Genomic DNA, 25,938 nt, shown 5'->3' on the forward strand with positions numbered 1-25,938 from the left:
CAGTGATGAGAGGGTAGACAGGAGAATCTGATGATTGACAGTGTCAAAAGCAGCAGAAAGATCCAGCAGAATGAGGACTGATGATTTGGAATCAGCCTTTGCAGTTCGCAGGGCTTCAGTGACTGAGAGTAGCGCAGTCTCTGTTGAATGGCCACTCCTGAAACCTGACTGTTTAGCATCCAGTTTGTTGTACTGTGAAAGAAACCGCGAGAGCTGGTTGAAGACAACTCGTTCGAGTGTTTTCCCTATGAATGGAAGGAGAGAGACAGGTCTGTAGTTATCTAAAAGAGAAGCGTTTAATGTAGGTTTTTTTTATCAGTGGGGTTACCTGAGCCTGCTTGAATGCTGTGGGGAAGATGCCTGTGAGGAGAGATGTGTTGATAATGTGTGCGAGTGCCGGTAAGAGTGTGGGAGAGATTGTTTGGAGAAGGTGTGAGGGGATCGGGTTGAGAGAACATGTTGTAGGATGGCTGGAGAGGAGAAGTTTGGATACTTCTGCCTCGGTGAGGGGACAGAAGGAGCCGATGGGAGTTCGAGCAGTGGATGTGGTTGATTGGAGGTCCTGTGGAGTTGAGAACTGGTTACTGATTGTTCTAGTTTTGTCTCTGAAAAAAGAGGCAAAGTCGTCAGCAGTTATCAAAGTGGTGGGAGGTGGAGGAGGGGGACAGAGGAGAGAATTAAATGTTCTGAAGAGATTACGCATGTCTGGAGCGCTGGTGATCTTGTTGTGGAAATGTGAGGATTTGGCAGTGTGGACTTCAGTAGAGAAAGATGAAAGCAAAGACTGATACCTACTCAGGTCCGACAGATCGTTTGATTTGCGGCATTTTCTCTCTGAGTTTGGTCCGATTCTCACGAAGAACATCGGATAACCAGGGGTTAGAAGGAGCAGCCCGTGCTGGCCTAGAGGAGAGAGGACAGATGTCGTCTAGACAAGAGGTTAAGGTAGAGCATAAAGTGTCAGTGGCTACATTTACATCCAGAGAAGAGAAATGGGTAGGTGAGGGAAGAGAGGAGGATACTGCAGAGGAAAGAAGGGTGGGGGAAAGGGAGCGTAGGTTGCGTCTGAAAGTAACCGGTAAGGGAGATGGTGGCACCTGGGTAGCAAAATGTAAAGTAAATGTAATGAAGAAATGGTCAGAGATATGTAGTGGTTGTACCAGAATGTTATCTGTAGAACACTTGCGTGTGTAAATTAAGTCGAGTTGGTTACCTGATTTGTGCGTGCTAGTAGTGGTGAGGCGTTTGAGATCAAATGAAGCTAGGAGTGACTGGAAGTCTGTAGCATAAGGCCTGTCTAGGTGAATGTTGAAGTCGCCAAAGACCAAGAGTGGAGTGCCATCCTCCATGAAAGAGGACAGCAGTCCGTCCAGCTCATCTAGGAAGGTTGGTGGTATTTGGCCCGGTGGACGATAGATTACTACAATCTGGAGTCATGGGAGCTGTCACAGTAACGGCATGCGATTCAAATGAGTTGAGATTGCCTAGGGGAAAGTGGGTAGAGTATTTCCAATTGTTAGAAATGAGCAAGCCAGTGCCCCCACCCCAGCCAACTTGCCTAGGGGTGTGAGAGAAAGAGAAATTGTGAGAGAGAGCAACTGGGGTTGCCGTGTCTTCTGGACGAATCCAGGTCTCAGTCAAGCCCAGGATGCTGAGTGTGGAATGTAAGTAAAATGCAGAAATGAAGTCGGCTTTGTTGACAGCTGACTGGCAATTCCAAAGACCTACAGAGAAAGAAAGAGGTGCAGTGGAAGATGTAGAGGTAGTGCGCAGGTTAGCAGGGTTACGTAACCTTCTGCGTGTATTTTTAGAGCGAGGTAGAGAGAGAACCGGAATGGTTTGGAAACACATGATAGAGGATAGGAAAGCGTGAGGGAAAATAAAAAGGATACTTAAGTGTGCGCTTGGTGTCGTTGCTCGGTCAAAGTCGCGCAGGAGAAAGTCGTCTGTCTTTACACTCGTTGGTCTTCACACGAGGAGGCTGAACGCTGAAGCGTCAGCGCTCTGACATCAAATAAATACAGTCTAAGAAACTAGAGTCAAAACAGCTGTTGCCGGCTTCTGATCAGCCCAGCCAATAAGGTAGGACTGCTAATAGCTCAAGATGAAACTAACACTTTGCACAATCACACAGGCTCGTTCTCAGCTGAGGTGCAAATTATTCTAATTACCAGTAAGTGCAATCAACAGAAAAAACAACGAAAATGCAGAGTAGAAATAGGTAGGAAACGAACTATTCCTTCCTAGTAGCAAATAAATTATTTAAACAACAGAACTGCGACCAAGTTATTCAAAACACTTACGCGAGCTGTCGTCCGTCTCTTCTGGTGACTAATCGGCTTTCCCAACCTTAGAGCAGCGGCCGAGCAGTTTAAATACTTTCACAGTCGCTGTTGCCGGCTTCTGATCAGCCCAGCCAATAAGGTAGGACTGCTAATAGCTCAAGACGAAACTAACACTTTGCACAGTCGCACAGGCTCGTTCTCAGCTGAGGCGCAAATTATTCTAATTACCAGTAAGTGCAATCAACAGAAAAAACAACGAAAATGCAGTGTAGAAATAGGTAGGAAACGAACTATTCCTTCCTAGTGGCAAGTAAATTATTTAAACAACAGAACTGCGACCAAGTTATTCAAAACACTTACGTGAGCTGTCGTCCGTCTCTTCTGGTGACTAATAGGCTTTCCCAACCTTAGAGCAGCGACCGAGCAGTTTAAATACTTTCACAGTCGCTGTTGCCGGCTTCTGATCAGCCCAGCCAATACGGTAGGACTGCTAATACCTCAAGACAAAACTAACACTTTGCACAATCACACAGGCTCGTTCTCAGCTGAGGCGCAAATTATTCTAATTACCAGTAAGTGCAATCAACAGAAAAAACAACGAAAATGCAGTGTAGAAATAGGTAGGAAACGAACTATTCCTTCCTAGTAGCAAGTAAATTATTTAAACAACAGAACTGCGACCAAGTTATTCAAAACACTTACGTGAGCTGTTGTCCGTCTCTTCTGGTGACTAATCGGCTTTCCCCCCGAATGGGCAATCTTGCTTCTGGGTCAGTCACCCAAAATTTGACAGATTGAGTCTGACACTCTTCCACAGTTATAGATTGGACTTTAAGTCGCATGAGAGGAGTCTGACCTTTGGTGAGAGGCCGATTGTTTAAAACCTTTACAGCATCTCCTAAACGGCCCCTCCACCCAATCAAATCTCCCCTTTCCCCATGACAGTCAATTGTTCTCCCTTAAATTTTGCTGGATTACCATATAAGAGTGTGGCTTCTGTCCCCGTATTGATAAGGGCCCTGACATTTAGAATATTTTTAGTTTTCCAATGAATTTCCAACGGTACATAGGGTCTAATATCCTTGTGCGAGCAAGGAGCTGCACGAATTTCGGGGGCTCGACCTGATTCCAAGTAGTGATATTGTTGGGCCATTTCATCCAATTCTTTACATGGGTAAAGACTACACTTCTTTTTTTGTTCCCCTTCTTACATTTCTTTTTCCCCTTCTTACCTGATTTGGTTTCAGAGGCCTTTGCCTTTTCTTCTGGTTCTTCCTCTGACTCATACTCTGAGGAAGATGACTCCGAGGAAGAAGATACAGCTTTCTTTTTGTTCTTTGACCTGTGCACAGAGTGATTACATTTGCAATTTGATTCATTGAATGGCATACGCTCACAACATTGCACCATGCTTATCTGTTTTACCAGCTGCGGCGGATCGCCCTTCACCACTCCTTTTTTCCTAGCCAGTTTGATTAACTCACTAGTAGGTTTCCCATCCATATCTTCTCTTTTTACCCCTGCCTGTCGCAACAGAGCCCATAACTGCTTTCAGGAAACCCCCTCCTGATTGGTATTATCATTGTTCAGAGTGAATCGTGGTTTCTCAATTTTGTCCCATTCCCCCAAATCACCTAACCCCCGCAATTTGGTAACTGTTCCCCCAATTGTCCAATCCTCTGCCCCCAAAAGGACAGCCATCACGGGTCCTTTGTACTGAGAGGGGGTATTTTCAATAATAGCATTTCTCATGGATACAGCTAGTGGGGTGTCATCTAACTCTCCTGAATGCCCTGTGATTGCAGCTACCCTCATGGCTAATTCCCTTAAACGTGAAACAGCCTCATTCAAAGTGTGCCATTGCCCCTCTTTAGAGGGCCAACTGCCCTCATCTGGAAACACTGCATTAGCAATAAGGGTTAACAAGCCATTTTCATTTCCATCAAGACCTTCTGCCTCAGTTTTCATTCCAGCTTGAACAACTGGATCATTACACAGATCTAAAAAGTGCATACTATCAAAAGCATCCACTCTGATTTGACTTGCTCCCTGATCATAAAGACGAATTAACCAACGATCAAGAGGCTCTCCAGCTTTTTGTTTCATTCGCTCTCTGATGTCTGAAACTTCATGATGAGTATAATCTTCCATTATATCTTGCCTGTTATTACCCAATGTTCCCTGCACTAATCTCCTTCTCTGAATTGGTTTTACCTGAACAGAAGGAGGATCTATTTCTGATCCCTCATCTGGACCGGCATCTTCGTCCAGTATTATAATCATCAAAATCCCAAATATTCCCATCCCAAGCGGATGGATCTCACCCGTTGGCATTTGTGGTAGCTACAAACGCCCGTACCTTATGTACATTTGGTTTTCGCTTCTTTTAGCATTAACTTTGGCTACCTGAAGAGCAGCTTTTTCTGCTACACCAGTCATTTGATTAAGACGCTGGCGCAAAATTTCAGCTTGACCTTGCGCTAATGAGGCGCGCCCTAAGGCTTCTGACATTTCTTTTATCAATTTTTCAATCTCTCTGACTTTCTGATCCACAAGCGACTCTGTAAACCCTTCAATGGATCCTTTTCTGAGACCAGAGCCTTTTTCAAGCATGATTCTACTTGATGAGGCTCTGCATCTCTTAGCGCAGCAGACCAGAACTGAGGTAACCCTCCGCCCTTTCTGAGTTCTCTTGCAACTGACTCATACAAAGTGTCTTCTCACTCTGGAAGCACATCAGGCTCGGGCTCCTTGACTTTCGTACGAAACATTGCATCAATATACTTTCAAAACACCCTTGAAACCTTCTCTGCCTCGCACCAAAATCACTTTTAATGTCTCAAAAATCCTGTTTGTGATGCCAATAATGTTTAGTATATCCTGTTTGTGACGCCAATAATGTTTTAGTATATCCTGTTCGTGACGCCAATAATGTTTTAGTATGGTTTCTGTTTTGGTTTTCAAAACTAATGTGAGACCAGTGAGGTGCTAATTCGGCGAGAGAAGGTGTCAATAAAAAGGTCCGTACACCATACTAATTTATTATTTTTTTTTATTTATTTAACCTTTATTTAACCAGATAAAATCAGTTGAGAACAAGTTCTCATTTACAACTGCGACCTGGCCAAGACAAAGCTAAACAGTGCGACAAAAACAACGACATAGAGTTACACATAAAAATAAAAAAATAAACATACAATCAATATACCGATCCACATATACATAAAAAAAAAAACTATAAACAAATACAGTGATCAGTAAACAACTTTGACAACTGATGCTTAAAGTCAGTAAAGGAAATAGGAACCTCTAATTTCAGGGATTTTTGAAATTCATTCCAGTCATAGGCAGCAGAAAACTGGAAGGAACGGCGACCAAAAGAGGTATAAGCTTTAGGAACAACCAGTAAAATATACCTGGAAGAGCGCGTACTAAGAATAGATGTTGCTATAGTTACCAGGGAGCTGAGATAAAGCGGAGATATGCCTAATAAAGACTTATAAATAACTTGAAGCCAATGAATTCGCCGACGAGTATATAATGAAGGCCAACCAATAAGAGAATAAAGATCACAATGATGAGCAGTGTAAGGAGATTTGGTGACAAAACGAATTGCACTATGATAAATTACATCCAGTTTACCAAGCAGAGTTTTGGAAGCCATTTTATAAATAACATCGCCAAAATCAAGGATTGGTAAAATAGTAAGTTTTACAAGTGCGTATTTAGCAGCATAAGTGAAGGATGCTTTATGACGAAATAGGAAGCCAATTCTAGATTTAATTTTGGATTGGAGATAGTTAATATGAATCTGAAAAGTAAGTTTACAATCTGACCAGACACCTAAATATTTGTAAGAGTCCACATACTCTAAATCAGCCCCGTCAAGAGTAGTGATGGTAGCCTGGTTTGCCACTATGGGCAATGTTCGATTAAAAAGCATGCATTTGGTCTTACTAGTATTTAAAAGCAATTGAAGATCACGGAAAGCATATTGTATGGCATTGAAACTAGTTTGAAGATTAATTAACACCGAATCCAAAGAAGGGCCCGATCAATCAAGCAATTACAACTGTTTGTTGTTGATACACACAGCTGATATCATTAATACTGATACTGATCATAAGTAAATGCATAAAGTGATGATAATCAAATCATAAACACATTCAAGAAAGATAATCATAAACCAGTGCATAATCAGAATCAGAATCAGAATGAGCTTTATTGGCCAAGTATGTTTACACATACAAGGACTTTGTTGTAGTGACAGAAGCTCCACAGTGCAACAGAAAGACAGTAACAGGACAGGACACAGGTAATAAAAACAAAATAACAAGAAATAGCCAATAACCAAAAAAAAAAAAACACAATATATAATACATAATATAGGCGACTATGTATGTACAGGTCAAGTATGTGCAAATTAGAAATGATAAAAATAAAATAAGTGAGCGTGGTGAATGGATAATGAATTAGTTGTGTTCAAGTTCAAGTTCAAGTTATTGTCATTCCGCTACATGTGGGGACATACAGTGGAACGAAATGTCGTGTCTCGCAGGACCACACTGCTACATAAATACAACAGTGAAGTAAAAAAACACTATAAACCTATACACTACTAACCTACTGACAGATTTAACTATAAGTATACTATATATAAGTATTTACCCTATACAAACTAAAAGAATAAAGGATAAAAATACAAACTATACGAATGCTTCACAAATACTGTACATGTGCAAAGAGAGACATTTGAGTCTGCAGTTGGTTGGGGAACAGTGCAGGATGATTTGTAGTGCATGAGCACGTAAACATACATATATTGCTGAGTCTTTTGTGGGATTGTGCACACGCAGCAGTGTGTGTAAGTGTCCATAGTGCACATAGTGTAAAGTGTCCATAGTGTAGTGTCCATAGTGCACATAGAGGAGAGTGTGTTTCTACAGGTGGTTTGTACAGGCCCACTCACCTGTGTGTAGCACACTTCGAATTGCACAAAAAAAAAATAAAAAAAAAATTAAAGTTCCATACAGTTTTTCTTTGGTGTGGTAAGGTTTGGGGTGGGGGGTGGTCCATGTTTCAGGAGGTAGGGGTTTGCATGGGGTTTCAGAGGGGGGTAGGGTGGTTTGAGTTCAGGGCTCTCACAGCCTGGGGGAAAAAGCTGTTGAGCAGTCTGGCGGAGCGGGCTCTGATGCTCCGGTACCGTCTTCCTGATGGTAGGAGCTGGAAGAGACTGTGGGAGGGATGGGTGGAGTCCTTCACGATGCTGTTGGTTTTGCTGGAGCATCGTGTAAGGAAAATGTCCAGGATGGAGGGGAGAGGGGCACCGATGATCTTTGCAGCGGTGTTCACTGTCCGCTGGAGGGTCTTGCGGTCAGCAGCACTGCAGTTCCCATACCAGACAGTGATGCAGCTGGTCAGCACACTCTCAATGGTGCCTCTGTAGAATGTGGTGAGGATGGGTGGAGGGAGACTTGCTCTTTTTAGCCGGCGGAGAAAGTGTAGGCGCTGTTGTGCCTTTTTGGAGAGTGACATGGTGTTGGTGGTCCAGGTGAGATCCTCTGTGATGTGCACCCCCAGGAATTTAGTGCTGCTGACTCTCTCCACAGTCGAGCTGTCGATGGTCAGTGGGGGGTGGTCAACGGAGTTTCTCCTGAAGTCCATCACAACCTCCTTTGTCTTCTCCATATTGAGGGACAGATTGTTTGTGCCACACCATTCAGCCAGCTGTGCCACTTCCTCTCTGTAGTGCGTTTCATGGTTGTTGCTGATGAGACCAACCACTGTTGTGTCATCAGCAAACTTGATGATGTGGTTGGAGCTGAACTTGGCAGTGCAGTCGTGGGTCAGCAGTGTGAAGAGCAGCGGGCTAAGCACACAGCCTTGTGGGGCACCTGTGCTCAGTGTGGTAGTGCTCGAGGTGTTGTTGCCTACACGGACTGACTGAGGTCTTCCAGTTAGAAAGTCCAGGATCCAGTTACACTGGGAATTGTTAAGGCCCAGCAGGTTTAGTTTATTTATGAGCTGTTGTGGGATTATTGTGTTGAATGCCGAGCAGAAGTCAATGAACAGCATTCTAACATAGGAGTCTTTGTTTTCTAGGTGGGTAAGAGTCAGGTGGAGGGTGGAGGAAATTGCATCGTCCGTAGAGCGTTTTGGACGGTATGCAAACTGGAGCGGGTCGATTGTGTTGGGGAGGCTGGTTTTGATGTTATGCATGACTAGCCTCTCAAAGCACTTCATCATGATTGGAGTCAGTGCTATGGGACGGTAGTCATTGAGAAAGGACACAGGTGATTTCTTTGGTACCGGTATGATTGTTGTGGATTTGAGACATGTGGGGACAACTGGCTGGCTCAGCGATGTGTTGAAGATATCTGTTAGGACATCTGTCAGCTGTGCAGCACAGTCTCTCAGAACACGGCCAGGTATGTTGTCAGGACCCGCAGCCTTGCGTGGGTTAATCCTAGATAGGGTCTTCCTTACGTCGGCTGGAGACAGACAGAGCGCCCGGTTGTTGGGAGGTGTGGGCAGTTTTTGTGCAGGTGTGTCATTCTGCATTTCAAACTGTGAATAAAAGTGGTTGAGTGCATCGGGGAGGGATGTGTCATCATCACAGGCCTGTGGCGGGGGCTTGTAGTCAGTGATGGTGTTAATCGCTGTACAGTTCACGAAGCCCGTCTTTAGCGTTTGCACATGGGGGGATGTAAACCGCAACGATAACAATGGCCGTGAACTCCCGCGGCAGATAGAACGGTCGACACTTCACAAACATAAACTCCACCAGCGAAGAACAGTGGTTTGATAATACTGCAGCATTGTTACATTGCTACACCGCTCCTGTGTTCCATGTTTATTTATTGAGTGTTCATGAGATGTATTGACTGAGGGAAGAAACTGTTCCTGTGTCTGGTCGTTCTGGTGCTCAGAGCTCTGTAGCGTCGACCAGACGGTAAAAGTTCAAAGAGGTTGTGTGCTGGATGTGAGGGGTCCAGAGTGATTTTGCCAGCCCTTTTGCTCACTCTGGATAAGTACAGTTCTTGGAGAGTGGGGAGGGTTGTACCAATGATTCGCTCAGCAGTCCGGACTACCCTCCGTAGTCTTCTGAGGTCAGATTTGGTAGCTGAGCTGAACCAGACAGTTATTGAGCTGCAGAGGATGGATTCAATGATGGCGGAGTAGAACTGTCAGCTGGCGAAGAAAGTACAACCTCTGCTGGGCCTTTCTGACAATGGAGTCAATGTGAATATCCAACTTCAGGTCCTGGGAGATGGTGATGCCCAGGAATCTGAATGACTCCACTGCAGTCACAGTGCTGTTCATGATGGTGAGTGGGGGGAGAGCAGGGGGGTTTCTCCTGAAGTCCACGATCATCTCCACAGTTTTGAGCGTGTTAAGCTCCAGGTTGTTGAGACTGCACCAGACAGCCAGCTCCTTAACCTCCTGTCTGTAAGCAGACTCGTCACCGTCCTGGATGAGGCCAATCAGTGTGGTGTCATCTGCAAACTTCAGGAGCTTGACAGAGGGGTCTTTAGATGTGCAGTCGTTGGTGTAGAGGGAGAAGAGCAGTGGGGAGAGAATGCAGCCCTGAGGAGCTCCAGTGCTGATGGTTCGAGTGCTGGATGTGAATTTGCCAAGCTTTACTAACTGCTGTCTGTCTGTCAGGAAGCTGTTGATCCACTGGCAGACGGAGGTGGGGACGGAGAGCTGAGTTAGTTTATTTTGAAGGGTTTCCGTGATAATGGTGTTAAAAGCAGAGCTGAAGTCCACAAACAGGATCCTCACATAAGTCCCTGGTCTGTCCAGATGCTGCAGGATGAAGTGCAGTCCCATGTTGACTGCATCATCCACAGACCTGTTTGCTCTGTAGGCAAACTGCAGGGGGTCCAGTAAGGGTCCAGTGATGTCCTTCAGATAAGCCAAAACCAGTCTTTCAAATGATTTCATGGCTACAGACGTTAGGGCCACAGGTCTGTAGTCATTAAGTCCAGTAATTTGGGGTTTCTTTGGGACGGGGATGATGGTGGAGCGTTTGAAGCATGAGGGGACTTCACGCAGCTCCAGTGATCTATTGAAGATCTGTGTGAAGATGGGGGCCAGCTGATCAGCACAGATTTTTAGGCAGGCTGGTGACACACCATCTGGACCAGGTGCTTTCCTTCTTTTGTACTTCCTGAAGACCTGGCACACATCATCTTCGCTGATTTGAATTGTAGGTGTGGGGGAGAGAAGGGTTGCTGGAGGTGTGAATGGTTGTGTGGAGGGGTGTTCTGGGCGGGTGTGGGGTGATCGTTCAAAACAACAAAAGAACTCGTTTAAGTCGTCTGCCAGGTGTTGATTCTCCAGAGTGCTGGGGGGTGGTGTTTTGTAGCTGGTGATGTCCTTCAATCCTAACCACACTGAAGCAGGATCACTGGAAGAGAATTTGTTCCTGAGCTTGTCAGAATAATTCCTCTTTGCCACTCTGATCTCCTTTTCCAGTGTGTATTTGGCCTGTTTGTACAAGACTTTATACCCCTTTCTGTGAGCATCTTCTTTGGTCTGACGGAGCTGTCTGAGTTTGGCAGTGAACCATGGTTTGTCATTGTTGTAGAATTAGTTGGAAGAGCGAGTCTGGCCAACTTGCTTTCTCTCTCACTTGGAGGGTTGTTCTTAACCTGCACCTAATTTTGAAGTATAAAACATGGGAAATTCACAAATATTATCTTTTATCCATTTACTCATGATCATTCATATATTATGAATGATCATGAGTAAATGGATAAAAGATACTATTTGTGAATGAATAATACACTAACTTGAGCATACACTAAACCTAAAACCCTAAGCAAAGTATTATAACCAATATACAACCTCAGAACTGTGCCATCATCTTCACTCTTCAAAAGACTGGGGAACCCATTTCAGTCACAGTAGAAGACCAACACCTGTCCGAGAAATGCCGGGCGACGTGCACTTATCCCACGGCAGAGCTTCCACTGTTTCTGAAAGAAATCCCATGTTTTATACTTCAAAATTAGGTGCAGGTTAAGAACAACCCTCCAAGTGAGAGAGAAAGCAAGTTGGCCAGACTCGCTCTTCCTCCTAATTGGGTGCACTCATTTTAGTTACCAAAAGATGAACCATTACTCAGCAACATCTCTGAGGTATCGCAATAAGTGTATTGTGCCAGAATTCTGCACCTGAATGATCAAACGACAACAGTTTCCAACCTTATCATGAAGGTAAATATAACCTCTCTCTCGTGCTTTCCCAGGAGATTGTGATGTTGTTTTGCACCAGTTGCAGACTTGCCCCTAGCATTTCAGTCTCTAAATGTTCATCCGTTGAGCGTAACACAAAAAAACAACCCATCTCGTACATTTAGTCTCCCTCAAGTTGTCTCAAACCTCTATAAGTTTCTTTCTTCTGTTGGGCACAAAAGAAGATATTGTTAACCATTTGATGGTTAGTAAATGATGACAGAATTTTTTGTTTTTTTGCTTGAACTATGCCTTTAAAGTGACTTGTGTTATAAAGTTGTCTCAGGTTGATTAAATGTTGTTCTCAATGATGTTGTTGTTTAGGGAGAGGTGTGTTCAGCTGTACTGAGTTTGATAAAGGAGACTTCCTGCTGCAATACAGAGGCCACCTCATCAGCAAAGAAGAATATGAGCGGAGGCAAAGGATATATCATGATGCACTTAAAGTTTTCATGTTTGAGTTTCGCTACAATGGAAAACTCCTCTGGTATGTACAAGTGTTTGATGTACATGTTTACTGATAATTAAATTGCATGATTCAAAATGTGGCAGTGGACATGTCAGTGGTTAGAGTACAGGTTTTGCTAGTAGTAACCACTGACTAGTAAAGTTCCCTGCTTGTGACTTCCTCGGGTTGAATTTAGAGAATTCTTGGAAAACGAGCATTAGAACCTTAAACTTTCTTCAAACCGCAATAACCTCTGAACTGTGAATGTGTGTTTAAATAAGTTTAGTTCATGTATTATTCGGGGTGGTGATGGCGCAGTGGATAAGACACATGCCTTTGGTGTGAGAGACCCGGGTTCGAATCCACTGTGAGACACCAATGTGTCCCTGAGCAAGACACTTAACCCCTTAGTTGCTCCAGAGGCGTGCGACCTCTGACATACAGTGAGGTCAATAAGTATTTGATCACCCTGTGATTTTGCAAGTTCTCTTACTTAGAAATCATGGAGGGGTCTACAATTTTCAGCATAGGTGCATTTCCACTGTGAGAGACAGAATCTAAAAATAAAAATCCGGAAATCACATTGTATGATTTTTTAACAATTTATTTGTGAATTACTGTGTCAAATAAGTATTTGATCACTTGCTTATCCGCCAGATTTCTGGCCCTCAAAGACCTGTTATTTTGCTTTTAAATAGTCCAGCTACACTCTGCTCATGATTCTAAATTAGTAGCAACTGTTTGAGGTCGCTAGCTGTCATAAAGACACCTGTGCACCCCAACAATCAGCCAAAGTCTAAGAAGCAACATGGGCAAAACCAAAGAGCTGTCAAAAGACACAAGAGACAAAATTTTAGACCTTCACAAAGCTGGAAAGGGCTACGGGGCAATTGCCAAGCAGCTTGGTGAAAAAAGAACAACTGTTGGAGCAATTGTCAGAAAATGGAAGAGGCTAATGATGACTGTCAATGTCCCTCGGACTGGGGCCCCACGGAAGATCTCTCCTCGTGGGGTATCAATGATGCTAAGAATGATGAAGAATCAGCCCAGAACTACACGGGAGGAGCTGGTCAATGCCGTGAAGAGAGCTGGGACCATCGTTTCCAAGGCTACTATCAGTAATACACTAAGACGTCATGGTTTAAAATCTTGCATCGCACGGAAGGTTTAAGCATAAAAAAGCATAAAAAAGTATGCATGCTTTATTGATGCAGTATCTACATTATTTTGCAATAAAGCAGATTGTTGGTGGGACGAGGGACTTACAGTAAATAAAAGTGAATGTGAGCATAACCACAAGTGCGAAAAACATTAGCGTGAGAAGTAAAAAAAAATTGCATTGAGTAAATTTTTTAATAACGTTATACAGTCCTCATTAATTAAAAAAAATAACATGTTAAATTTATCTGTGCTAACTGTGGTGTTATTGGGTGTTACTGAAGATGGAGAGATTGGTTTAAAAATTGTTAGCTGGATTACACGATTTATATTGTAGACAACTTTTAATGAACTGATTGCTCTCCTTTTCTGTGTCCTAATTGTGGTTTGATCTTTGGCACTTTGAACCTTGAATATACCGATTTGAAAATTTAAAAGTGATTTATTGTGTTCAATTGTTTTCAAATGTTGATGTGTTTTTTATTTTTATTTTGAAGGTTTATGAATTTCCTAATTCATAACTATGTGGTATGTGGCTATTTAGATACATAGGCCTTTGTAAGTTTCTTGACTGACTTGACAAGGTTGGTTTGACTAAATGACAGTGACCCTGTCTGGCACCCCAGCAATTAAAAGAAAAAATTTATTATAATTTAGTCAACCAAAACCAGGAAACGTTACAACGAGGTGAACCCCGCCCCCTTACTCTTAGCTTAAGACTTCTCTCTATTCCTTAGTAATAGTGTGTCTCAGCAGCTTTGTGAATAGGTTTGAAGAGAAAACTCTTAGCTAAAAACTTTTAAAAGCTTTATTTTCTTACTTGGCTCTCAACGAAGGCGGACGCATTTTCCGCCTTCGTTGAGAGCCAAGTAAGAAAATAAAGCTTTTAAAAGTTTTTAGCTAAGAGTTTTCTCTTCAAACCTATTCACCTAGGGGAGGAGAGGCATTTTCTCTCCCTCTCCTCCCCGTACCTTCCCTGCTTTGCTCTCTCGTCTCGTCTATTGTCTAATACTTGAGAGACTCTCTCTGCACTGCTCTCCAAACTGAAAAATCATGGATTTGATCAACTGGTATCTCAACGCAATTGACACCATAGTCTGGGGGTTATTCCCCCCCCCCCCCCTTCCTCATGTTATGCTGTATTTCTTCCTCAATTACCCTGTCTTCCTGTCTTGTCTACCCCCTTGTCATATTGTATGTATGTTATGTATGGAGAGGTTGATGGCTAATTTCGCTGGTACTTGTGACTAGTGACAATAAAGGGCTACTACTACTTTTACTGCTATTTAGGAGAACTTTTAGTGTTAAGATAAAATGTTTTGTGAATAAGGGCCTAGGATGGCAATTAAAACATGTACTAAATAAAATGTTAATATTTAAATAGGCGTTATTTAAAATATAATAACTTTTGACCAGCAGGTCAGAAAAAAACTAAAGCTAAAATATGTATATTAAATATAAACTCACCAATGTAACAAGCAAATGGAGCGGGTCCTACACAGTCACGATCGTACCACTTTCCACCGTAAACATTAACACACAACTGACTGTTCGGTTGTCCAGATTCCCAGAGTCTGAGTGAGGAGCTGCTCTGATCCAAGCCAAACATTTCCCATTCCCGAAGTTTTCAGCAGCTTATCATGATCCGCTTGGTCATCAATGGTGGCGAGATCAGTGTAATGCTGTCTGCAGTACTTCTGTGCAGTCGTCCAGTTCACGGATGAGGACACATAGACAAACTCATGAGACCGTGAGAATGTCACGTTCATAAGAGCTGATAAAGGAAGAAAATACAGCACAAAAATATTGGAGTAGGCCTACACATGTAGATGTGTATGGTTTGACATTGCATTATATGTATCTATCAGTTTGAAGCATCTGTCATAGGAAATCAACATGTGCTTCTTCTCAGAACATGCAGTCTCATGAATAAATACCAACTTGTCATCAAAGTGCTTTAGTCATTTGCCATGTCACAAACTGACACACTGATACGATATAGTACAAACGGCTTAAAAGTAACCAGTTTTTTCAAACAAGCTACAGAACTACCATGTTTAAGTCCCAGAAAGGTAGTAAGGACATTGTTAAAATAGTCCATGTGACATATACAAAGTCATATCTAGAGTTTCTGGGATGCAATTCTAGATGGCACAGTCCGATAGATATAACTCAATATGACATAATGACATCATTATCACATGTCACATTTGAATGGTTCTCTCCCGTATCGGTAGCCAATGAAATCGCTGCTCAACATTCAAATATTTAGCTAATGCTTGTGGTAGCAGTTTTCAGAGCACTTCAGAAACATCTGAAATCAACATCTAAGAGAAGTGAATGCTCTCTTAATCCACTTCGCTGTGTATATTGCGTGGTCTGCCCAATTGAATTAAAAATGAGCGACCACAAAAAAGTTTAAACTAAGTGTCTTGTTAGCAGTTTGCATTGCATGTAGGAGTGAAATATTAAGCATATTATCAGCAGCATTTACGCATCTGTGTTTATACAGCTGGAGAAAAATGCAGTCTAGAGCATGTAATCGCTTTGAGGACATGCTGATAGTAACGGACATTTGAACAAGTTAAATGAAATAAACATTCTGGTGTATGGATTTCAACGGGGGTTCACCATATCCAGCGGCGTGATCCCAATGTCACGTTTGTTTAAATCTAAGGTTGATGTTTCATTATCTTTGCTGAGTGTGCGGTCGATTTCAGCTGTACACAGTGTCATGTGCTTTTATTCAATCCTAATAGCTCTATACAATTAGAGAATGTTTTTCTATTTATATTTTATATAAATGACAGTTATCAAATGACAATTTTTTTATATTTGCTCAGGTGGGTGCTGTGGTTTTAGCTATTTGATTAACGCAATGCATATTCTTGTTAACACTTGTGAACATTACACATAGTGTGTGTCTGATTAGTGTTAAACCGGTCAGCGTGGTAGCCCAGGCACACATACGTAGTAATACATGTGGTTCACATGGCTCTTCAGAGCAGCAGCAGTACATATGTTTTGGCGATAGATCTGCTTTTTTGGGGGGTGTCTTGTGCCCATACACATGAAGATTAACAGACAGGAATAGTACATGTATTTGCCCTGATGCAGCAGTTATATCCTTATCCTCAGCGACTTGCCCATATTGGCTTGTATTGTTAATTTATGTGTCTTCTGCTCTATGTGGGGTTATTCATATAAGTTATGCGTGCCGCAGTATTTCCTACATGCTCACAGCAGCTTGTTGTGGATGTATTAGCAGTAGCAAGTCACAGCAGCAGTGTAGCAGATCTATTCCGCCAAGACCAAATACATTAACATTGTCATGGACATTACCATGCCAATCCCTCCAAGACACAAAATTAAATAATGTTAAAACTCCGGTGCGCCAGGAATGTGTGCTGGAATTTGCTCCAACATCCCCTAACCCTATATTACACATGGTTTGGTGAATGGATGGTAGTTCAGGTAGATCAGAATGTTAACATTATATCACTTAATGAAATATACAGTTATCACGGTTAAGTTGTGAAATATACAGATCAGTATGCCACCATAATACCTGAAACACTGTCACCATATTTTCGTCAAGTCACCTTTATTTATATAGTGCTTTTAACAATACAGATTGTGTCAAAGCACTTAACAGTATCAAATTGGAGGATAGAGTGTCAGTAATGTATAATAATTAAACACTCAATTTTATAATTATAATTATATTATAAATCAAATCAAATCAAATCAAATCACTTTTATTGTCACATCACCACAGCACGTGTGCCTTCGTGAGTGAAATTCTTGAGAGCGTGCTCCAGACACTGCAAAAACAATTTACATATAGACATTACCATACATACGTACAGACTTATACAGATGACAATGTGTAATATACACATACATATACTCAGTACACACAGTGTACTGTTAGACAGACATACAGTTACCGATACACATTATACACAGTATGTAGTACACATTCTACGTTATATACACACAGTAATGTGCGAAGATGCAGCAGATTATATATAAACCGGATGTGAAAATGTCATGGATGTGCATTGGATGGTATCCGGTGCTGGCAAAAAGATTATTGTGTTTGTGCAGTAGTGTACTGGTAGTCCAGTTTGAACTGTGTGGAATTAAAGTGCAGTGCGTGGTATATTGTAAAGTGGGAGTGTGCTGTAGGGTGTATTAGTTTTTACTGTTCATTAGCCTGATAGCCTGAGGAAAAAAGCTATCCCTCAGTCGGCTAGTGCGGGATCGGATGCTGCGGAGACGTCTTCCTGAGGGCAGCAGAGAGAGCAGTCTGTGGGACGGGTGGCTGGAGTCACTGATGATCCTCCGGGCTTTCTTTATACACCGCCTGGTGTAGATGTCCTGGAGGGAGGGAAGCTCACCTCCAACAATGTGACGGGCAGTTCGCACGACCCTTTGCAGAGCTTTGCGGTTGCCAGCAGTGCTGTTTCCAAACCAGGCGGTGATGCAGCCTGTCAGGATGCTCTCCACAGTGCAGGTGTAGAATGATCTGAGGATGCTGGGGTTCATTCCAAACTTCCTCAGCCGTCTCAGGAAGAAGAGGCGTTGGTGTGTCTTCTTCAGCACTGCATCTGTGTGAGCGGACCATGTGAGATCCTCAGTGATGTGAACACCGAGGAATTTGAAGCTGTTTACTCGCTCCACAGGTGTCATGTCGATGGTGATGGGTGTGTGTTCTCTGCTCTGTCTCCTGAAATCCACCACCAGCTCCTTGGTCTTGTTGATGTTGAGTGAGAGGTGGTTCTCTTGACACCATTTAGTCAGGGTTCTCACCTCCTCTCTGTAGGCCGTCTCATCGTTGTCAGTGATCAGGCCTATCACCGTTGTGTCGTCAGCAAATTTGACGATGACGTTGGAGCTGTGTGTTGCTGTACAGTCGTGTGTGTACAGGGAGTACAGGAGTGGGCTGAGGACGCAGCCCTGAGGAGCACCAGTGTTGAGGGTCAGTGGGGATGAAGTGTTGTTGCCCATTCTGACCACCTGACATCTGCCTGTCAGGAAGTCCAGGATCCAGCTGCACAGAGATCCGTTTAGTCCCAGAGTCTGGAGCTTCTCAACCAGTGTGGCAGGCACTATGGTATTGAATGCTGAGCTGTAGTCCACAAACAGCATTCTCACATAGGTGTTCTTATTTTCCAGGTGGGAGAGAGCAGTGTGCAGGGTGAAGGCAATAGCATCGTCTGTGGAACGGTTTCTGCGATATGCAAATTGTAGGGGATCCAGTGAGTCAGGCAGCACAGAGCAGATGTAGTCTCTGATGAGTTTCTCAAAGCACTTGCTGAAGATGGGTGTCAGAGCAATGGGCCTCCAGTCATTCAAGCATGTGATTTTATTTTTCTTTGGTATGGGCACAATGGTGGATTTTTTGAAGCATGCGGGAACCACAGACAGAGAGAGGGAAAGGTTAAAAATGTCTGTGAAAACCCCGGCCAGTTGGAATGCGCATGCTCGGAGCACACGGCCTGGGATGCCATCGGGACCCACAGCCTTGCGGATGTTCACCCGTCGGAAGGATCGGGTTACATCTGCGACAGAAAAGGAAAGTGCGCTCGCCTCTTCTGCTACAGCCGCGGGAGCGCGCTCTGTGTGGGCGGTGTTGTGAGCCTCGAAACGAGCATAGAAGTGATTAAGTTCGTCCGGTACAGAGGCGGCAATGTTCACAGTAGCTGGTTTATTCCCTCTGAAATCTGTGATGTTGTTGATACCCTGCCACATGCTTCTTGCGTTGTTGGTTTTGAATTGTTCTTCAACTTTGTTTTTATATTGTCGTTTGGCAGCTTTGATTGATTTCCTGAGATCGTAACTGGCTTGTTTGTGATCGTCAGAGTTTCCGGATTTAAAGGCAGATGTCCGCGCTGACAAGGCTGCTCGAACATCGCTGTTAATCCACGGTTTTTGGTTGGGGTAGATGCGGATTGTTTTTGTCGGTACTACATCCTCTACACACTTCCTGATGAAACACGTTACAGTATCTGAGTACGCCTCTATGTCGTCATCAGACGCTGCCCGGAACATGTCCCAGTCCACGTGATCAAAACAGTCCTGTAGTATAGCGTCTGATTGGTCCGACCAGCATTGAATTGTCCTGAGGGCGGGTGCTTCTCGTTTCAGTTTCTGCCTATAAGCAGGCAGGAGCAGAACGGAAGTGTGGTCCGATTTGCCGAAAGGTGGGCGGGGGAGCGATTTGTAGGCGTCCCGGAATGGAGAGTAGCAGTGGTCCAGTACACGATCACCACGCGTGTTGATGGTGATGTGTTGAAAGTATTTTGGAGCTATTGTTCTGAAGTTGGCTTTGTTGAAGTCCCCCGTAACAATAAACGCTGCATCTGGGTACGCGGTTTCCTGCTCGCTTATATTCCCATACAGTTCCTTAAGTGCCTGGTCTGTGTTGGCTTGAGGGGGAATGTAAACAGCTGTGATTATGATCGCTGTAAATTCCCTCGGTAGCCAGAATGGTCGACACAGAAGCATATGAAATTCCAGATCAGGGGAGCAGGAGGATTTAATAGAGTGTAGGTTCCTTTCATCACACCACGAGTTGTTGATAAAGAAACAGACGCCCCCGCCTTTGCTTTTCCCTGTGAGCTCTTTCGTTCTGTCCGAGCGGTGCACGGAGAACCCCGTAAGCTCGATGGCTGAGTCTGGAACCACTGCCGACATCCAGGTTTCTGTGAGGCAAATAATGCAGCAGTCCCTTGTTTCCCGTTGGTATGAGATGCGTGCCCGCAGTTCACAGAGTTTGTTGTCCAGTGACTGAACGTTAGCCAGCAAAATAGTTGGGAGAGGAGGTCGGAGGGGACGGCGTCTGAGTCTGACAAGGACGCCGGCTCTCTTCCCCCTTTTCCGGCGGCGTTTCTTCGGTCGCGATCGTGCAGCCCAGACAAAGGGCTCTGATGCGGTGTCTGTAAACAAGGCGCCGGCGTTCAGGAACTCAAAGTCCGGTTTGCGTTGCGCGACGAAGGAACCAATGTTTAAAAGCGTGTGTCTATCGTAGACAGTTATACTGACAACATCTAACACATGAAACAACAAAATAACAAATAAAACATAAAAAACATAAGAAAAACTGCAGAGTTTTCTTGGAGCTCGCAACACGGCTGCCATGCTCGGCGCCATCTTGGTTATCTTGGTGATTATAATGATTAAACACTCATTTTCAGTTAAAGGCATTTCATTATTGAATTCAGAGATGTCATTGTCTAGCTCAGTTTAGTTTAAATAGTATCTGCAAAATCAAATTGACGATAATCACTAGAAATTAAGTGTCCCCAACTGACCAAGCCAGAGGCGACAGCGGCAAGGAACCAAAACTCCTTCTGTGACAGAATGGAGAAAAAAAACATTGGGAGAAACCAGGCTCAGTCGTGGGGCCAGATGACCTCTGGCCAGGAGATAATTGTTTATTTATTGTTTACTTATTGTTTTAATTAAACTTTTATATGTATAAATGTATTATATTTCTATTTTATATTGTTGCAATTTCTAAAAATAATAGTATTATGCAGTTAGGCATTTTATTATATTTTTAGTAACAGTGAATTTCTGCACTACACAATTTTTTTTTTTCAGAAAACAAGACTTAATATAATTTTGCCTCTGAAGTAAATATATCTACTGTAGATCTAAGAATGTTTATATATTTTACTAAAACAAAATTATAAAAAAAAATTTTTAAGTTTTTTTGTTGTTGTTGTTGAATATTTGTTATCTTGAGGTTTGAGTTGAATGGCATGGGATTAAATGACAGTGTTAAACAAAAAACAGTCCAAGAGCGCACATCAATTAGGCCTAAAAAGCTCAATGTGGGTGTTCCACCACACAAGAATAAGAACAAAAACATCAAAGTAGGCACACCACAGCTCCAGAAATAGAGTCAAGTCAATATTATTTGTATAGCACTTTTAACAATGTAAATTGTGTCAAAGCAGCTTTACATCGGCTTGATATAAAGCTGGGTGGCTTTATATCAGATTTACATTATTTCGACAGGGAAATAGTTTGTCAAAATAGTGTCATACTCCTCTGGCCAGACAAAATCAGCTGTTTAAATCTAGGCTAAATCCGAATCAGATTGTGCAAAGGACTCATCTGGTTCCTGTTGTCTTGTCCCGATGGCCGTCTTGGAGACAGGGACTTCAATGGGGATCAGTCTCTGGGGCTCATCTATGTTTCCTGGCTGTAGAGGTCATCTCTAGGTGCTGATCCACAATCTGATCTGGATACAGTCTGGATCTGGGTGGCTACGGTGACCTCGGAATAACAAAGAAATAGACTAATAGAAATAGACCATTCTTCTAACAATGTAACAAGTACATCAGGTGTTTTGGGAAGTGTTCCCGGTTCCGGTTGACCTAATTAATGCAGCCTAACAATCCTTTAAAGGATTTGAACTATAGAAATGTGATAGTGTATTATGTGTAAGCCAGGTTAAAGAGATGGGTCTTTAATCTACATTTAAACTGACAGAGTGTGTCTGCTTCCCGAACAGTGTTAGGTAGATTGTTCCAGAGTTTGGGCGCTAAATAGGAAAGCGATCTCCCACCTGCAGATGATTTTGATATTCTAGGTATTATCAAATGGCCAGAGTTTTGAGATTGTAGCGGACATGAAGGACTATAATGCGATAAATACTGAGCTCATTCAAATACTGAGGTGCCAAACCATTCAGGGCTTTATAGGTAATTATCAAGATCTTAAAATATATATGATGTTTAATAGGGAGCCAGTGCAGTGTTGACAGAACCGGACTAATTTGGTCATACTTCCTGGTTCTAGTAAGAACTCTAGCTGCTGCATTTTGAACCAGCTGGAGTTTGTTTATTAAACGTGCAGAGCAACCACCCAATAAAACATTACAATAATCTAGCCTCGAGGTCATGAACGCATGAATTAATTTTTCTGCATTTGACATTGAGAGCAGAGATCATAATTTAGATATATTTTTAAGATGGAAAAATGCAGTTTTACAAATGCTAGAAACATGTTTTTCGAAGGAAAGATTGCTATCAAAAAGTACGCCTAGGTTCCTAACTGATGACGAAGAATTTACAGAGCAGTCATCAAGTATTAGACAGTGATCTAGGTTATTACATGCAAAAGTTTTGGTCCAATAATTAACCCTTTAGGCGCTATGGTTTTTTGGAAAAAATGCTTGATTTTGACATCAAGATTTCAAAAGCTTATGGCTTGAAATGGCTTAAAGATAGAGATCTACTGTAAATTAAAAAAATGTTGGGCATGACCGAAAGTTTATGTGGGGTGTAAATATACTCATCTAATTTGCATATTATGACGTCATCAGGGGCGGCCCTCTTGAATTTCATAATATTTAGGAAATAGTAGATATTGAATTGATGTTTGATTTTTTTGTTTGTTTTTTTTGTCTTTTTTCTCCTCATTCCAAATGATCAGAAAAGAGGAAACCAACAATAAAACAGGAGAAAGTACTAAATTATTACTATATTACTATACTATATAGTAATAAAACGCATGTGAACAGTAGCCTACTTTTTGATCAGTTCATCAGTAATAATGTTGTGCTGCACGCGGGGGCCAACGACATCAAGCTGCGGCAGACGGAGACACTGAAAAGGGACTACAGGAGCCTGATCGAGACTGTACGCAGCACATCGCCCGCGGCGACGATCATCGTGTCAGGACCGCTTCCCACGTATCGACAAGGAAACGAAAGGTTCAGTAGACTGTTTGCTTTAAACGAATGATTATTGTCATGGTGTAAAGAACAGAAACTGCTCTTTGTTAATAATTGGAATCTTTTCTGGGAGCGTCCTAGGCTTTTCCGTGCTGATGGCCTGCACCCCAGCAGAGTCGGAGCGGAACTCCTGTCGGACAACATCTCCAGGACGCTACGCTCCATCTGACTAGTAAGCCAATTCTCAAATAACTGCTATGATGACTTTTGTTCTACCCACTTAAAAGTACTTGCGTTGTCCAATCTATACAGACTGTGTCTGTTCCCTGAATAGCGAGGTCAAAATATAAATTTCATGCAGGATCTAGAAAAAATCTGACCGTGATTAAACCAGAAAAACGCAAAATAAATGAACAAAAACAATTTTTAAAACTTGGGCTCCTAAATATTAGATCACTCGCACCCAAAGCAGTTATTGTAAATGAAATGATCACAGATAATCATTTTGATGTACTCTGCCTGACTGAAACCTGGCTTAAACCAAATGAATATTTTGGTCTAAATGAGTCTACTCCACCAAGCTACTGTTATAAACATGAGCCCCATCAGACTGGTCGTGGCGGCGGTGTGGCAACAATATATAGTAATACTCTCAATGTTACTCAGAAAACAGGATACATGAGGTTTAACTGATTCAAACTACTTCTGCTTTATGTTACACTGTTAGATATGCAAAAGAAATCTCTCCTATCTCTTGCTCTGGCTACTGTGTATACTGTGTACACAGACTGGAGTGAGTTTGCTGCCCAGGCCACCACAAACTCTCAGATTAACATTGACATTTATACCAACTCTGTCCTGGAGCACATCAACAGTTGTGTGAGCAGAGTGACCACACACAAAAAAATAAAACTTTTCCCCAATCAGAAGCCCTGGATGAACAGAGAGGTTCGCCTCCTGCTCAAAGCAAGAGATGCAGCCTTCAGGTCTGGAGACCAGGAGGCTTACAGCTCAGCCAGAGCCAACCTGAGGAAGGGTATCTGCCAGGCCAAACTCACACACAAACAGAAGATTGAAGATCACTTCAATTCTTCAGACCCCCGGCGTATGTGGCAAGGCATACAATCTATCACAGATTACAAACCACCTAACTCTGTGCCACCGTCCAGCTCTGCCTCCCTCCCAGACGAGCTCAATCACTTTTATGCTCGTTTTGATCAAAATAATAAGGAGATCTCACTCAAAGCTGAGCATCAACCCAGTGAACTGCCTCTCACACTCTCCACATCAGATGTCTACTCCACTCTGCGTAAGGTGAATGCACGGAAGGCAGCTGGCCCTGACGGAATACCTGGTCGTGTGCTTAAAGCCTGTGCGGAGCAGCTAGCTGAGGTCTTCACGGACATTTTCAATCTGTCCCTGGCCCAAACAACTGTCCCCACTATCTTCAAAACCTCCACCACCGTACCAGTACCGAAACACTCCACTGCCTCGGTCCTTAACGACTTCCGTCCTGTTGCACTCACCCCCATCATTGCCAAGTGTTTTGAGAAACTGGTTGCATCCCACTTAAAATCCTGTCTCCCTGCTACACTAGACCCATTCCAATTTGCCTATAGCCACAATAGGTCAACAGAGGACCCCATCTCAACAGCACTTCACTCTGCCCTCACCCACCTGGACAGTCAGAACACACATGTGAGAATGCTGTTCATAGATTTCAGTTCTGCATTTAATACTGTAATCCCCTCCAAGCTGATCTCCAAGCTCAGCCAGCTTGGAATCAGCACACCCATCTGCAATTGGATTCTAGATTTTCTGACTAACAGACCTCAGTCCGTTAAGTTAGATAACCTCTCCTCCTCCATCATCACCCTGAACACCGACGTGCCACAGGGCTGCGTACTGAGCCCTCTCCTGTACTCCCTCTTCACCCATGACTGTGTTCCTGTTTATGGCTCCAACACCATAATCAAATTTGCAGATGACACCACGGTGGTAGGTCTGATCAAGGATGACGATGAATCAGCCTACAGGGATGAGGTGCAGCACCTGGCTGTGTGGTGTGCCACCAACAATCTAGAACTAAACACCCAGAAGACAAAGGAGATCATTGTGGACTTCAGGCAGACTAGGAGTCATGCACACACACCCATCTACATCAACGGAGCTGTAGTGGAGCGTGTGTCGAGTTTCAAGTTCCTTGGCATCCACATCTCTGATGACCTCACCTGGTCCCATAACACCTCCACTCTGGTCAAAAAGGCACAGCAGCGCCTTTACTTCTTAGGGAGCCTTAAGAAAGTTCACCTGAATCCCAGGATCCTTGTGGAATTCTACCGCTGTACCATTGAGAGCATACTCACGAACTGCATCTCAGTATGGTACAGCAATTGCTCCGCATCTGACCGCAAAGCACTCCAGCGGGTGGTGAAAACTGCTCAACGGATCACCGGCACCCAGCTAACTTCCATTGAGAACATTTATCATAAGCGCTGTCTGGGCAGGGCAAGAAACATCATCAAGGATGCCTCTCACCCTAACCATGGACTTTTCACCCTCCTTCCATCCGGCAGGCGTTACAGGTGCATACGCTCTCGCACTAGTAGGCTCAGGAAGAGCTTCTTCCCCGAGGCTGTGACACTTCTGAACGCCACACCACCAATCTAACCTGCACCTGCTTATTACTGCACTGGTCACAGTACTTTACACACATGCATTTGCACTACTCATATTTTGCACAGACTGCACATTGTTAAAGTTATTACAATATAAACTGTCTAAAGTTGTTACTGTACAAAGCACAGTAAACTATTTCTATAAAATATTGCACTACTGCTATTTTGCATAGAATAAATTGTTCTATCAATACTTGCACACACTCATCCAGCTGTATTTATTTATTACCACTGTTCTCACGTCTCTGCTGTTCATAATGTGTATATATAATCCCACATTGCTCTGTTCATAATGTACATACAATCCCTACATTGCATTCCTATTTATATTCTGTATATACTCTGCTCAATACTGTATATAGCAATTCCACTGTACATTCTGTAAATCATATCTTCATTTACTCTGCACTTATATGTATATAAAACACTATAT

The sequence above is a fragment of the Barbus barbus genome (genome assembly GCF_936440315.1).
Source record: "Barbus barbus genome assembly, chromosome: 5".
In the NCBI taxonomy this organism is placed as follows: domain Eukaryota; kingdom Metazoa; phylum Chordata; class Actinopteri; order Cypriniformes; family Cyprinidae; genus Barbus; species Barbus barbus.